The sequence below is a fragment of the Brachionichthys hirsutus genome, chromosome 3 (genome assembly GCF_040956055.1).
Source record: "Brachionichthys hirsutus isolate HB-005 chromosome 3, CSIRO-AGI_Bhir_v1, whole genome shotgun sequence".
Classification (NCBI taxonomy): Eukaryota; Metazoa; Chordata; class Actinopteri; order Lophiiformes; family Brachionichthyidae; genus Brachionichthys; species Brachionichthys hirsutus.
Window position 1 is genome coordinate 12,748,236 of NC_090899.1, and position 10,789 is coordinate 12,759,024.

A 10,789-nucleotide genomic window follows, 5' to 3' on the forward strand; every position below is an offset into this window, starting at 1 on the left:
AATCATAAAATAAGTTCTTGAAAGGGATCCTTTTATCACTGTCAAACGTAACTCCATATTTCCCCTTGAAGACTTGAATTTATTTATTTCCTTCCTTCTAAAGTTCTTCATTATTGACCATGATTGGACATAAAGACAATATGTGAGGAGTCATGCCGCCATGCAGATGAGTGCTTTTTCTGTAAATGACCAGCAGTGAGCTGGTAAAACAAAGCGTGCATCGGGGCAGAGGGAGGACAGTAGGACGACTAAAAGCACTTTAACGACATGGCTGGACTCGTGTTTCCTAATGATGCAGGCGAGATTAATTATGCTCTGTGTATGGGTCATAATTATACGAACACTGATCCTTTCCACCAGCGATGCTCGGGCATTTTCCTCCCCCTGCCTTGAGTTTCAGATCATCCATCAACACGCTCCCATATTTCTGTCATTAGAGGCATTATTGATTTATTGCTGATATATATATTTATTTCCTTAGGTGTGATTTTTAGGAAAATGGGAGCGAGGATAAGAGATTTAGCAGAATGATCCTGTAACCCTTCTCACTGCGGTGTAATGAGCCGCACGGACGGGAAATGCAAGTAGTTGAATGCATTAGTTACATGCTTGATGTGCGTTAAGCATGAATTAATTGGAATTTCGATGTTACAGAAGGAATGATAATTAATTCTTGAAAGGAGTCAAAAAAAAATCCAATTGTTTTCAATGGTTTGGTTCATTGAGACATGTTTTACCGGTATATTTGTATTTTAGTATAGCAATCTGAAATTTGATATACACCTTTCATTCAAATGCACTTGCTATACAACCCTGGCCCTGATGTGATACACAGCATGCACATATTTGTTTGCGGCCTGTTGAAATGTATTTTTGGAGCAGCCTGTTGGCTGAACATCAGTCTTATCTAATAATTCTGTCAAGTATTGCTCCCGCTGAAGCCACTGAAGCAGATGAGTGATCTCCATGCTTATGCAGAGACCTGAGAGGCAGAATGTCGGAACAGGAAGCAATTTTCTTCGAGGTAAGCAGAGTCAGTTGATTTAATAAATCTCTATGAGATACTCCTATCCTATCCTGAGCGAGCGGAGCTGTGTGTGTGTGTGTGTGTGTGTGATGTTTAAAGGGATGACAGGGTAACAGGGATGTCTTAATTCCTTGACATAAACATACACACAGATAAATGAAGGCTTGGGAGATTGTGAAGAAGGGAAAAGATTGCTTATCGATCCATATCAAAATTTTCATGCTAATCCCAGCCAGGAGACAGAGTGTCTGGAATCAGAGTTAATAATCTGATTTCTAGGCTGTCCGGGACAATTCCAGCCAACGTGAGGGCCTAATCACTGCGCCGTCTTCCCATCTGGGAGCAGCTGCCTTGGCCGTGCAGCACGTCAACCCCCAGCCCCCCCCCCCCCCCCCCCCCCGGGGGGCTCTGGCCCTTGCCGCCGACTCGGACATTGATGGAGCATAAGATAGAAACATGTTGACAAATTAATTTTTTTAAATTTCAGAGCAGATTTGCAGGAGGGAGATTGGATGGTGATGGCGGCGGGCGGCGGGAGGTGCACTGCATGTTCGGTCAATGTGTCGTTTGAGCAGGAAGTTGTTGGTGACAATTGTGAGTTTGGAATTGTATCTGGTTGAGATGTTCTTCAAAAACAGAATTCGAAGATGCTTTACAATTTTAAGTGACGACAAAGTTCAAGGAAATCCTCAAAATCTTTTTATTTGAAAACACAACCCCACTCACTGGATGCAGAAGGGACCTCCTACCTGGGCTGGTCCGACAGTATGGGAGCCCCGAATGCAACAAAGAGTCGGGATGAGGAGGTGCACCCTGAGGAGAGTCGACTGGCGTGTCTTAGTTAAGCTAATATTCTCGCTGCACATTTTTCTCTATTAAATCTTAATCACAGGGGCTTGTCGAGTGTCACTTGACATTTGCATTTCGCCAGGTGGAGATCCTCAAAGCTGCCGTTCTTCTGCTGAGCGCTTTGTTCAGATCTTTGTCCTGGGCCGTGGATGAGAAAGCCATAGCCGACACAAAGGAACATTTGCGAAACATGCCAAGTCAGCTTTTTGTGCTCCTAAAGGCGATATGATATCACAGAAGCTTTACTCCAGCTAACTGAGGCGAATGAAACCTTCAGGCGAAACAGTGAGAAATGACGAGGACATGTGACGAGTCGACTCTGATTTAACTTCTCACAATAATCAATCTCCTTATCTCGATGCTTGCAAAAAAAAAAGAGTCAATAAGTGGAGAGGGAGCTTTGTGATTGACTTTGATTTTTTACTTCCAGTCTAAATCAGGCATTATTGTCTTTGTCTCCGTCGCTCTCAATATGACATCGATGATAGGCCATCCACATTGATGAAACACACACACATTCCTATAGTGCTGAAAGAAATGCTCCTCTGGGCCAGAGTGTATCGTAACAGTCGCCGTAGTGTTGAAAACCTCTGTGGAATATTTGTGGCACCATTCGGTGGCAGGTTTGGGATGGTTTTGGTTACAAGCACTATCGTTTCAGCCACAGAGAAACGCTCCCTCGCTGCACATTGGAGCACATTCATCACATTTTATATCCAAGCCCAAATAAAAAGTTTGAGTAAATAACATCCCTGTGTTCTATCTGAACTAGTATTTTGTTGTATTTGCTTTCCTGCAGGTTAATTTATGTTTCCAGAACGGCTTGAGTTTACTTTGTCGTATGAGACATACATGAAACTACAGCCAGCAGCGGACCAGCTCATCTGAGCAATAAAGACTGGAAACAATGCTCTTTCCAAAAGTAGTAAAATCCAGAACCAGCAAAAAATTTCATTTATATGTTTTATCTCTTTTTCCACAAACATGTGGAAAAAGAAATATTCCTGCCATGTGGTGTCATCTTCATCTTCATCTTCAGACTGGATGCATTGGCTCCAGAATAAACATATGGTTTTAATACTTTTGTTTTCTGGGTGAAGCTTCCTCTTATTTCCAGTCTTTGCACCGTTGAGCTATGTTCACGCCACGGCGTGACTAACCTATTAACTTTGCAAGAAAGCAAATATTTCTCAGAAATGCTAACCTATTCCTGAAAATTATGATAACAACTTGCATGCTGGGAAAGCCGCCTATCACAATATGTGCCTGATTCAGAAACACTGGGCAGGTTTAATAAGTCCAATTTGGATAATAAAACCCTATTACGGGCATGCGTGTGCGTGAGTGTGTGTGTGTGTGTGGTGTGAATAGCCTCTTGCGGAGTCTGCCAGTAAGAGCAATAATTTGACAGTAATGTTGCCAATAAACAAACAAAAGCCAACCTTTCTCATAATCTGTGTCTGTTTGGGAGAGCATAATGATGCGTTAGCGTGGCCCAGTTTCCCATTGTGCTGCAAGCTTGTCATGGTGGCTCAGGGGAAAGACTTATCCATATGAGAGGCTTAGGCAAGCCCGTTCAGATCTGCCAGGATTAGACCCAGGCTAATACACTGGGTCAACAGCATGGTTCCCCTAATGAGACAGGTGTACAGTACTTACGACTGTTTCTCCACGTAGCGGAGGCTCAAACAAAAGCTGGCATCATCCCTACTGGCTTAGCTGGACTCATATCATGTTGTAAATACAGTCGCTGCATGTATCGACCTTAACGCAGGCACCCAACAAGCTCAGAGATCTGGGATGCACGGAGTGAGGAGCTGTGACGGCCGTTTTTATAAATGAAAAATCTTTTTTTTTTTGAGGATTTTAAAATGCCTTTGGGGCGCAGACATAAATTATATCTAACCAGTGCAGATATAGGTAGAGATGAGCTGGGAACACTGGGGCAGCATTGACAGTTACAGCAGCATTGACAGTTATAAAGGCACAACGCATTAGGACAAGGGCATTCACAGAAAGCCTGTCATTGACCTAATCCCGTTCTTGGCAATTAATATGAAATACGGTGCAATGTTTGCGGCCATGAACCGTCCTTTAAAAAATGTTTTGTTGTGTAAGGTCACACAAATAAAATAGTACATGCAACTCGACAAACAGCGAGCCAACAAATACAGTTAAGCCTCAACCAGAGGAGCTCCTATACCGTAAATAATGCTGTGTTCATCATTTGGGCTCATTTGGGCTTTAATGAAAAGAAGTGTGATGTAATCTAATAAGGAAAAAGCACTCAGGACATGTCAGAGAACTTTGCAGGCTGTGTAAATCAATGATCATTAATCAGCCAAGGTCAAAGTTTGGAATAAATATGGAATTGAATTGGAAGTTATGTTACACAGCCCTGCAATGTATTATTAAGAGGGTTAATGTTGATATGAAAATGCATTATTGTAATATTAACATTGGTGGAGATGGAACTAGTTTAGTCCACGATATTTGACCTGGTCTTCAAAACGCTTTGAAGCACTTGTGTAATATTGAAATCTGCAACATCGACTTTCAGGCAGCTTCAATGCTGTGAGAATGAAGTTGTGTGTATTTTGATGCGTGCATTATAATTAAATCATAATAATGCAATAACTGCTACAACATGTTTTAGTTCATAAACTCATGTATTTATTTGATGTAAAAAGCAGTGAGGTGTCAGATAAATGTCATAAACTAAAGAGTAAAATATTTAGATACGATTTATATATATATATATATATATTGTATTGACAAAAAAGGGAGATTGGATTAAATATACTTTATGGGGGCATTTGAAACAATAACGAGCAAAAAACAAAAATGACTTCATCATGGATCACATGATTTATTTTGCGCATGGTTGCTTAGATACAAGAAAGGGTTCATCTCCCCTCATCCTCTCCCTGCAAGTCCTCGGCCATGCTGTGATTTGTGTAGCAAAGATGAGACAACCGGCCACATTCAAAGCTGCTGTGGTGACGTTCACAACCACCAGGTATTTGATCCTCATGAGTTGCAGTTCCCACGTTTCTTTGCCTCGCCCCTTTTGGTGAACCCTGCTTTCAAACCATGAATCAAGTCCCTTCTTTTGCCTCCACCCCTCCCAACTACCTCCCCGCTCTACCCCCCCTCCTCCTCTTCCTCCCCTTGCTTGTCAAAACATTTGTGAAATCCTATTTCATCTTAATAAAGTGTAGTTTTATCGTGCAGATGTATGCTCGGATAACATGTCATACTCTGTCTTTGTAGAGAATGGCGCCCCGCTGATGTTCTGAGGCAGTGAGAAAATTGCCTTATTGAAACACGTTGCTTGGAGTGACTACAATGCCACGCTGAGGGCCGGCATTATGCATGTGACATATTCAGGACCTTGGAGTGGAAAAACTATGAATATAAAGTAATCACTGAAGGCACCTACATGTTTCTCTACCATGATAGCTTTTCTTTCTCCGATAACCTTTGTCAAATATGATGATTTCATGATTTTAGACAAAGCGCTGCGGCGCAGACCGGCTGCATACACAACAAATTCCTTCTTGTATCTTTCAGAGGGCCTCGCTCTCTCTCTTTCTCCCATCCTTTCTCTCTCTCTTAAACACACACTCACATTGTAACCGTCAGCGGTGTTGATTCAACGAATATTATAATGATGCACCCCCTCATAAATCAATATATTCCTAATTGTTAGAAATACACGCTTTCAAAAAAATAATCAAATCAAAAAGAAATATTCATCTCATCTTGCGCACGAGCCTGAAAATAATGCCGCCACGTCGCAAGCATTGCAAACACTTTGAGTTTAATGGACCAGGTTGTGTATGTGTGTGATTGTTTATGTGTGTGCGCAAGAAAGAGAGAGAGAAAGAGAGAGAGAGAGAGAGAGAGAATGTTCTGGGGAGCTGTGTAAACAGAAATCCTAAGCTACCCCAAGAGTGCACTTTCTCTGTGAAGTTAAGAGCCGGCTACACATGTTTATTACAATTTCAAACAAAATGCAGATGCCATTAAACAAATGGGGTTGAGGCAAATTAGCCAGGAATTTAATATTCCCAGAGTCTATGATATAGGACATCTTGTTACGAGAGAGTGGTCTGAAGTATCAGTCGCGAGCCGAGCTTTTCATCCAGCCGGCTCTCTTGAGGATATTTCTAATTAGCATCATTTGCCTAATACTTCAGGTTAATTAGAATATTTAATTGAATAGCTCTAATCTTCGGAGATGACTATATTATAATCAAATTAGCAACACCACTAGGCTGGCTATTGAACATGGCAGACTGCCTGCATGGCTCCTGGTCTCTTATCTTGCTTCATCTCCATAGAGCATTCTCACATACTTAATGGCCCATTTGAACTATGCTATCAACATTTGATTATTCCTGAACGACAAATGCAAGCAGCACAACCAGTAGGCATAAAAGCAGAGATGATAAAGGAAAAGCGCTATGGCTCCCATATGGCAGGTTGGAGAGAGAGAGAGAGAGAGAGAGCGCCCGATTCGCGTGAAGCACCCGAGCCAGCCAGCCGGGGCCTGCGAGGCCATCGGGGAAGGGAGTCGACTCAACTCTCACTCCTCTCCATCCACCCTTCGTCTCTATCGAGCCAAGTGTTTGCCAAGATAAGCAGATGAGGAGACATATGCTTGAGAGGCTTCTGGAGAACTATTGAGGGAGTTTTATAGTAGGCGAACCAGATGAAAGAAGGTCTTTAAACCTGTGGTACTTCTGCTACTGCATACAGTATCTTTGTATACTATTACTGAGCTTGGCGAAGTTGCACAAGTGCATTAATTGCCTCAAATTGTGCAATGGGGGTTCTTCTATTTTGAATGGGGAAGGCTTCATCGAGAGAGACGCACTTAAGCCGCATTCTCAAATGAAATCAGTCATGGTGGCTTTATTGAAGCCAAACACTCGAGCTCATACACAGTGATGTGTCTCGCCGAGAGAAAAACAAACTAATGAAAAGCTAAATATTACAGTGCGTTCAATTGCGACAAACAGATGGTAGCTAAATTAAAAGAAATTACATATACATTATGTTCACTTTATGGCTTCTCCCTAATTGAGGCGATTATAACTCTTACCTTTCTACTCTATAATGAAGTGAATTAATTCATTTAGGGTGGAACGTGTTGAAAATGTACTTGCCAGTATTTTGCGTTTAGCGTCTCAAGTGATCATTTTTGACAGTGCCATATGTTTTGCCGGCAATATTTCTTCTTGGTTGAGTTTTATTACATAATTTTATTTGTCCCTGCACTGATTTCTTTATATATCTGCAAATGAACTCTTGTTGCAAATAGGTAGCCATATGCCACAAGGATGCAGAATCGAGGGTAAAAAAAAATATTCCTTAGGCTTCCCGCTAATTTGTTTTCTCAGCTCTGTCTCGCTGTATTGCAGCTGATTGTGCATTGTGGCTATATTAAAATGATAATGAATAAGTGTATCATTAATTCAGCTCCGCCTTCAATAGACTCCCTAAATGTTCCCACTAGGAGGAAAGGAAGCGTAATTTGTGTGCTCGGCCTTTTTGGTTGCTGCAGTGAAAAAACAAATACAGAAGGTCATTAAGCCACCTTTTTTTAGGGGAGACTTTAAAACTGGACATTGTTGTCTCTTTGTGGCCACGAATTAACCTTTTAAATAACCCTCGCCTGTCATTTACCTCCGCTGTTCCTGTCAGTGTTCTCTCTACTGCTTCTTTGCGGACTTGTATTGTCATCGTCCTGCTTCCTCTCCATTGGACGATGTCAGGCATGGAACACATATCCACTCTTCTTGTTGAATGTGGGACAAAGACTAATTCTATGAATCTGTGGTTGTCATGTTGCAGGGGGGAGTTAGTGGCACCGCCCGCTGTGGTAGTAGAGGACAGCCCGATGCGTCTTCGATAGTCTGGGGGGGCCGGCTCTTTAAAGCAGGCCCAAAAGCTTCTCGCTACAGTTTTCCCGAGTCGGACCCCCTGGGTTTTTAATTGCCGCATAACGGATGCAGAGTTGAGAGGTAAATGTTGTCTAAGCAGCACTCATGCATTTCGATCCATATTGTTGTCATTTTTGAAACAATGGCACCGTTATTGGCTTCGCTCTTCAGCGCTGGAGAGGACAGTTTGTGATTGGCTCCGCAGCGCATCTCTGGAAGCAGTCCATTAAATCATTTACCGTTGCTCCATTAAGGCGCCTGTAATAGGCGGCTTCCAGCGCTAAAATTGTATTTTTTGTCTCCACTTCTACAAAGCGATCAATTCTTATTAGACATTTTGAAAGAATAGCAGCAAGGCCTCTGACGGAGAGGGAGGTTCTCTCCGAGGACACTCGCCATGCTGTTGACATTGTAAAACTCTTCATGCAAAAGTTTGACACATTTTCACAACATTTGATTCTCTTCTCCAGGCGCAAATGAATGAGACACACACACACACACACAGGCTGAGTGTACTTCCTGAACTATACTGCCTAATTAGAAGGCTCAACATGTTTGTCCAAGCCTTTCAGGGCTGTGATCATTCCCACAAAAATCCCGTGTTCTCATAAACATTTCAATTTTAGAATATATTTGGGTGATTAAAGATGATTAAAGTCAAACCGATTATATGAAATATTTAATTATGTCAAACTAGGAACCACTTTATTTGGGAATTGTGGTATGGTTCATTGAGATGCTTGGATTAAAAGCAGTTCAAAGGCAAGCCATCCTCGATGCCACATGCTTTGATATTAAATACGACGCAGTCTGGAAAGCTTCCCCGGATCCCTTCACACTCAATTACTTCACACAACAAATATGACATACAGACAGAAAAAAACAAACTCAACTACTTGATTACATTTGTGCGAAATTGGGTAAAAAGAAAACTAATATGTAAAAGGCTAAAATGTGCTGGATAACTGAACTTCCTGTTGAATGAAAAGAGAAATCCAAACCTTCACACTTTGCTCCACTGCGGTCATTAACGGGAGACTTCCTTTAAAACTGAATTCAGTGCTCCTAAAATTCTGCAGGGAGAAGCTGAGTGAAATAAACCTCAGTGATCTATATTAGGATTGTTTAAAAAAAAAAAAAAACAGCCTGTGCTGTGATGTCCGAAGCAGTCAGACCCCAGTGTATGGTCGGAGCCGGTTTGATGCTGGGTTTGATGGAGTATGTCAGTCCAATCAGCCCGGTTTCCAGGGTCTGATTGGGTCTGCCAGCCTGAGAGGCAGCCCTGATATTAGCTCCACAACCAGCTGACAGGCAGCATAGAGGGCAGCTCATACGACACACAACACAGAAGGGCCACGCTTTGTCTGGGTGAGTGGGAGATAACAGAAGGTGGTTTTCAAGCAGTAGCTATAGTCTGATCTGAGAGAAATACTTTTCCTACCACACCCTACTCTGTCGCAATATATTATATATATGTTCCATATTTTCTTTTTTGATCAGCAAAACTCATGTTACCGCATCTCCGCAAACCTGTAAGCTCAATCTCACAGTTTTTGTTTTACTTCCTCGTTGCTTGAGTCCTGCAGATGGCAGTGACGTGTCTGTAAAAATGTAAAAGAAGTTACTGCAAAATCAATGTTTGTTTGTCTTTTTTTTTTTTACGGTAGGGGCAGAAAGTATCACCATGATCCATTTATGTTCATGTTTGATGAGGGTATAGCCACAAACCCTGAAACTAAAAGACCAAATATGCGTTTTGAAACTCTTTTGACATTTTTCTGGAATTTTTCTGGAACTAATCCCAGCTGACATTTGGTGAGAGGTTTGGTTACAAGTGCATCAGATAAAAAGACAAATTGAACAAGTTAAAATGCATTAGGATTTTATCATATCCGCGCCCCCCCCCCAAAAAAAAGAAAAGAAAATATTGTAGTTAAACATATTGTAAACAACACCCAATAGTAGTGTACAATTATAGCATTTAATCTGTCACGCTAAAGACGGTTACAAAAGGAATAAACGTTCTGTACACCTTGTTAAAGGAGACCACGAGAATCCAGGAGCTTCACTCTCATTACTCAGCCGCAAATATGACATGATATATTATTGCATTCTCACATGGGTAAAGAGGTGATGTGCCGAAATAAGACGCTGAATTTGGTTTGTGTAAAGTATCACTCGCAGGCATTTAGGAGACTTAAACGGTTTTGGAAAGTTCTGGGGGGGAAATTTTCTCTAAGGTTTATGAGCCATAGTAGATGACCCAAGTTAATTATTGGATTTGTTTATTCGCGCTCCACTGATACTTACCTCTATCCGGATGCAACACTGACAGTGGGTACTCTCATTAAAGCGAGGGATGTGGCTTGTTGTAGATTACAGCACATCTTTCCACCTGGAAATCCTATAAAGTCTAAACCTGTCAAGCATTGTTGCTGCCAGCGTTCAGTCAGAACAATAATATAATATGCATATTAAGTGTGATAATGATTTGAGGAGCTAAAGTAAGACTTGGTCCCCCCCCACGTTAATGGAAATGTGAAACCTCTGCATGTATTTCTATTGCAAGTAATTTGGTATTACTTCTAAATAAGAGAGCTGGCATGATGGCAAAGCGGGATAAAGCCAGAGCATGAAAGGTGAGACAAATTACTTCACTCAAAGGCATAATCATGAAATTAGATGATCAGGCATGTAATACAATATAAGACAATTGCTGAAAGATTTAGTGGCAGACTTGCCTTCTGTTCTCTCTGATTAAAACACATTACATAAAACGTCATGATATGAAGATGGAGCCTCTCTCCTGAATTAATATCAGACAGATGAAACACACACCATCTGCAGCTTGTCACGCTGTAGTTCAACATCTTAAGTATAGCGATTGTTGTGTGTGTGCAGAGGCTTGTTTCCTGAATTAACAACATTAAGATTGCTCCCAAATGTGAATTAGTAGAATGGT